This window comes from Arachis duranensis, chromosome 2 (genome assembly GCF_000817695.3).
Source record: "Arachis duranensis cultivar V14167 chromosome 2, aradu.V14167.gnm2.J7QH, whole genome shotgun sequence".
Classification (NCBI taxonomy): Eukaryota; Viridiplantae; Streptophyta; class Magnoliopsida; order Fabales; family Fabaceae; genus Arachis; species Arachis duranensis.
In genome coordinates, this window is record NC_029773.3 from 70,387,500 (window position 1) to 70,393,964 (window position 6,465).

A 6,465-nucleotide genomic window follows, 5' to 3' on the forward strand; every position below is an offset into this window, starting at 1 on the left:
ATCATGACGTTTTTCTGGCGTTTAACTCCAGACAGCAGCGTGTACTTGGCGTTTAACGCCAAGTTACGTCGTCATTCTTCGAATAAAGTATGGACTATTATATATTGCTGGAAAGCCCTGGATGTCTACTTTCCAACGCCGTTGAGAGCGCGCCATTTAGAGTTCTGTAGCTCCAGAAAATCCATTTCGAGTGCAGGGAGGTCAGATTCCAACAGCATCAGCAGTCCTTTTGTCAGCCTTCTTCAGAGTTTTGCTCAAATCCCTCAATTTCAGTCAGAATTTACCTGAAATCACAGAAAAACACACAAACTCATAGTAAAGTCCAGAAATGTGAATTTAACATAAAAACTAATGAAAACATCCCTAAAAGTAGCTTAAACTTACTAAAAACTATATGAAAACAATGCCAAAAAGCGTATAAATTATCCGCTCATCATTTAACATGAGGACATGTCATTGTTTAAGTGTGGGGAGATTGATAAACCACAATTTTATTATTTATCTTATATTGAATTTGGTGGATTTTATCAACTTTTCCTACATTTATTCACTAAAATAGCATGGTTTTATGAATTTCTCCTAATTGTGCTTAATGATTAAAAACATGTTTTTTAGACCCTTAAATTACTAAATTTAATTCACTTTTCACTATAAGAAAAATACCCATTCAACCACACTTTTTTTAAGTTGCATTTGAAAAGTGTTCTTCGTGTTGCCTTTTTATGAGAGAAAAGGATACACAATTGTGACATCATTTAAAAAGTGTAACCTTAGGTATTACAGAAATTCCTTATAAAGAATATCCTAGATTGATATCTACGGGTTTATTTTTTATATCAAAAAGAGCGCTTTTAGAGAATAGCCTGTTTATTAAGTTTTGGGTGCACTTAAAAAATAATACTTAATGTCAAGGTAGTCAAAAACGCGTTTCAACTCGTGGAAACGCACGATTTCACGTTTCTGCATCCTCCTTCAGTCTCGGTTTTGCTTCTCGTCCAGGACCAAGCTTCTTCGTGTGGAATCGCCGCGCAAAAACGCAGAGCCGCTGGAATCGCGTTTCTGCCCCGATGTTGCGTTCAAGATTGAAGATGCTCTTTTCTTGATCCTGAGTGCAGCCCAGTCCAACCCAATGGCCCAATCTGAATAGAAGACCATGGAAGATGGAGGAGCCCTAGCAGATTAGCAGTAAATTCCTTAATCTCTTTACCTTCCTCACTTTACAGTTTATCTCCATGGCCAAAATTTCAAAATTTCACCTTTCTCAAGTCTTTCAATCTCTCACTCTCTCTGACTCTATCTCTCTATCCTTCTGAAGTTTAAATTTCGCGCGACCAAAATCCCCAATTTGGTGTGTCACAGCCTGCTGCCGTTGTTGTGGAATTAGACTGGTGGTGGTTGAACTGTGTGAGCATCAATTTGCAATTGTTTTGCGAAACTCTCTAACTCTGCCTCTGTCTCTAGTTCTCTGGCTCTCGCTCTCTATTTCTGGAATCTGGATTGCTGTTGCTCTTCTCCTCCCCTTCACTGGTAGTTCAGGTATGTTAAAACTTTTTTAATTTTGATCCTCTTCAAAGTCAGTTTAATCTGTTGTTGTACTTGTTTATTATGGATTATATTGTAGGTTGAATTGCTATTGTCTATCTTTATTGGTTTACTGATTATATTGCAGATTAATTATACTGTTCAATTTAGATTATGATTTTATACGAATTATAGTAAGTTTTGAGACCTGAAAAACCGTGATCTCAGACCTGAAAATAACTAGTATGTTACGAGTATATGTCAAATTTTGAGAGAGGATATTGCACCTCGACTCTTTTCCACAAATATGTCCTGTCAAACTTAATGTACAAAATATCAATGAATAAACTTACCTTAGCTCCATCCACCAGCTGGTTTTGGTTAATGGCTTCAGAGGTAGTATTATGGTGTGATACTTGAACTTGAGGTTTAGTGCAAATCAATAGGCTATTTTACTATCACCATCTTTTGATGTATTAAAACAATAATGTAATGGAAAACATGGATTAATAATGGCGATCGAAACGTGAAACAAAAAGTGATTTGCTTTTATCCATTCTTATATCATGGTTTTGCTTTTAGCTCTTTCTTATTAATTAATGTTTCATTTAAAAATTATAAATATTTGACACAGTTTAATCCTCCTAATTTCTAAGATAAAAATTAACGAAATTGTTTATATATAATGTTAACTCTGATTGACATCTGATTCACGACTAAATGTTTCTTGGTGGGTTGACTGCTCTGTGCTTTCCACCAATGTCCCTCCTAAACTTTTCACTTCATCTTGAGCAGTGTTGTCTAATAAATGATTTTTAACACCATCCTCAATTTTTTCATCCACTAAACTAGTAGTCTTTGGGGTCTCTATACCATTTAATTCAGACCCCTCCTGGTGTCCTTCCAATTCCAACACTTCTATATTGTTCTCTGGTGAATTACTCGATTCTCTTAACTCTCCAAGAACTTCTATTCCATCATTAGTACTAGCAACAGGCTTTATTGGAAATGTCTCTAAATACAATATCCTTTACTTCCAATTCAATAACCTAGAACTATAATCCACTTTTTTAAAATTAAATTAAATTAATCCTTAGATTCAGAAATTAAATTAAACAAGTAACATGGCATCATGTGAAGTGGGACTTAGCTAGTATAGTAAAACCTTTGTTATTGTTAATTACCAATAATTCACATATTACTTGTTGAATGATAAAGGTGAAGCACTGTATATGAAGATGCTATATATGTTGAAGTTGCACTATTGAACAATTCAAATTACTTGATAAGAAGCTTTTGACTTTAGCTTTGATTTTGATCAATGAAAATAGGACTAATAATAAGATATCATGTTAATTCATGTTAATGAAAACAGGACTTTACCAATATTTTGGTCAATGCATGTTGCAACTTGCAACAACTTATTTCTATTAACATATCCTCATTTTTAGTTATTGCAATTGGATTATACACATCATTCTAGTTGAATAGATTCTACCGTTTATTTTCTTGGCCAAGTTATTTTGTCAACTAGCAAAATGATCAAGTCAAAATGTGTAAATTAGTATCATCAATTTAATATATATTACCTTGGGAGATTCAACTATTTTGATTTCATCATCATGGCATTCAAAGCTTCTTGCATTATACAGTCAGATACTAATAATAAGTGTCTGCTTTTGTCTGTTCCAGTGTATCCAAATGAGGACATTGTATGAAAAAGTGAAATATTCAGTTAGTGAAAACAATGAATCACCGTTTGTTTTAGCAGTTTGTTCATTGCTATCATTTTTACTGCTTGATCCTTCATCTGAGCTCCCTGATTGAAATTTCTCTTTGTCACCTATATCCCAATAATTTTATAACTATCTATTTCTCTGAATTGTTGTTGTGGCATTGAATATAATTCTTAAATTTTTGTTATGCTGGTATTTTTTTTTCAAATTGGATTGTTAAATTTTTGTTGTTGAACTTGGATGGTTGTACTTGAAATTGAACACAATTTTGTAATTTTTGTTAAATTGTTGAATTTTTGCTATGATATTGAATTGATTCATTGAATATTTACTGTTTTTATTTTTTTCTAAACAGGAATGGCATCGACTCAAGCTAATGCAAGTGAAAATCCGACTAACATTCCAGCTTCTCAATCAGGAAGTACAGCTGGAATCACTTGTAAAAAAAAGTTGCTAAGAATGCTCTTGGAAGTAGAACTGATGTAGGATGGGAGCACGGGATATCTGTTGGAGAAGATGGAAAGAAGATACAATGTAAATATTGTCATAAAATTTTTTCAGGAGGAGTTTATAGATTGAAACACCACTTAGCAGGAACTCAAAAAGATGTTGGGGCTTGTACAACTGTTAGTGATGAAGTTAAAAAGCAAATGTGGGATGTTGTGAGTGGGTTACAAGTAAATTTGATGAAGAAAACAAACATGGGTGGGGCAAGCCCAGGAGAAGCTACTAAAGAAGTTGACACTACTAGCCCAGGTGAAGCTACTAAAGAAGGTGACACTATTGATAAAAAAAGAAAGAAAAATGAATTAGATGGTAACATTTTCAAGAAAACATGCATTAGTACTCAAATAACAATCAACAATATATTTAAGAAGAATTTGAGAGAGGAAGTATGTTTAGAGATTAGTGCTTTTTTCTACAACAATGGCATCCCCTTTAATGTTTCAAGGAGCGAGGAATACAGTAGAATGTTTGAGAAAGCTATAAGATACGGACAAGGATTCAAGCCACCATCCTACCATGAATTAAGGGTGCCTCTTTTGAAGAAACACGTGGAGCTTGTTCAACAATCACTAGAGGAACATAGAGAATATTGGAAGCAGGTTGGTTGCACAATAGTGACTGATGGTTGGACAGATAAGAGAAGACGGACCATCCTAAATTTTTTGGTTAATAGTCCTAAAGGGACTGTTTTTTTGAAATCCATTGATGCCTCTCACATTACTAAGACAGCTGATAAAATCTTTAAAATGATAGATGATGTGGTTGAAGAGGTTGGTGAAGAAAATGTCATCCAACTTGTCACCGATAATGCGGCTAACTACAAAGCTGCAGGAGAAATGCTAATGAAAAAGAGAAAAAAGTGGTTTTGGACGCCTTGTGCAGCACATTGCATTGATTTAATGTTAGAAGACTTGGAAAAAAAGTAACACTTCACAAGGACACAATTTATAAAGGTAGAAAGATTACTACTTACATATATGCTAGAACTGCTCTTATTGCACTACTACACATCCACACTAAGGGGAAAGATTTGGTGAGGCCGGGTATGACACGTTTTGCAACTTCTTACCTTACTTTGGGATGTCTCAATGACAACAAAGGTTCCTTAATAAAAATGTTTCTTTCTGATCATGGACTTCTAGTAATTTTGCAAAGACAAAAGATGGAAAGATAATTGCAAGTGTGGTGTTAGATAAGGTGTTTTGGAAGGAAGTCGTAATTTGCTTGAGGGCTGCCTACCCTCTTCTTCATGTGCTTCGTATGGTGGATTCAAAAGAAAAGCCGGCAATGGGATTTATTTATGAAGAAATGACAAGTGCAAAGGAGAAAATACGAGATGCATTTCAAGGAGTTGAGACAAGGTAAAATGTCTAATTATTTTATTTTTTAATTAATGCATAAGAGTTGTACATAATGTTGAATGATACGTGTAAAGTGTAATTGTAAAATGTAATAACGGCAGAGGTAGAAAAGTAAAAGCCAGAGAGAGTTAAAAAATTTAAATTCTGAAAATATTGTTTATTTTGTAACTAATTTATTAATTTTTTTTATGTTTTAGTTATATACATATTTGGGATATTATTGATGCAAGATGGGGCAACCAACTTCATAGGCCATTGCATGCTGCAGGCTATTATTTGAATCCTCAGATTCATTATAGCTCTGGTTTTAAAATTGCTTATGAGCTTAAGAAGCAGTTTTATGCTTGTATGGAAAGGATGACAGGAAATCCAGATTTAATCACCAAGATGGATGTTCAACTTGAAGATTTTAAAACTCGAAAAGAGTTTTTTGGTAGTAAAGTAGCTCAAAATGCAATTTATACTAAAACTCCAGCTCAATGGTGGGATTCTTATGGAGATCAGCATCCAGAGCTCCAACAATTTGCAATTCGTGTCTTGAATTTGACATGTAGTTCATCTGGATGTGAACGTAATTGGAGCGCTTTTGAGATGGTTAGTAATTAAATATAAATTGTATTTTACTTTTATAAATTTGGTTGTTAATTCTTCAATTCTATCTTATTATTTGATTAATGTCTAATATTTTTTATCTACTTTTGAAAGGTTCACACAAAAAGGAGAAACCGTTTGAAAGCTAAAACCATGAATGATGTTGTGTTTGTGATGACAAATTCAAGATTAGCAAAGAAAAAACAAACTAGAAGAAGTCTTGATTATGACTATAGTCTTGATGAGTTGGACTCTGATGAAGAGTGGATTGTTGCTGACGAAGATGGAGAAGAAGAAGATTTAGATGCTCTAATCTCAGATCCTGATTTAAATGATGGAGTAAGTGGTAATAGAGTTGTTGGTGCCTCTAAGGATCCTTTGGCAATTCCTTATCTTGATGATGATGAGTTTGAAGAACTTCTCCAAGGACCTCTTCCTCCTGCTCCTGATAATGATGAAGATGGTAATGCAGAAGTTTGTGAAACTCGTGAAGATTTTATAACTGATGAAGAATAGAATGATTATTAAATAACTTGTTTAGATTTTAGTTAATTAGTTGTTCATTCTAGTAGTTTGGTTGGTTTATTTGCTACTTGAATTTATTTTAGTGTCGTATAAACTTGTGAGATGTGAATTTATGTTTTGAATTGTGAGTTGAGTTGTAAATTTATGTTATGGGTTGTGACTTTTGACTTATGATATATATTAGTTATAATCCTATGAGTAATTTGGTTTATTTGAGATTTTTT

At 33.6% G+C, this 6,465-nt stretch overlaps 1 pseudogene; it reads left to right on the forward strand.

The window, feature by feature from the left end:
• The first annotated feature begins 3,614 nt into the window (after positions 1-3,614).
• Positions 3,615-6,238, forward strand: LOC107474828 (uncharacterized; annotated as a pseudogene).
• The last annotated feature ends 227 nt before the right edge of the window (positions 6,239-6,465 follow it).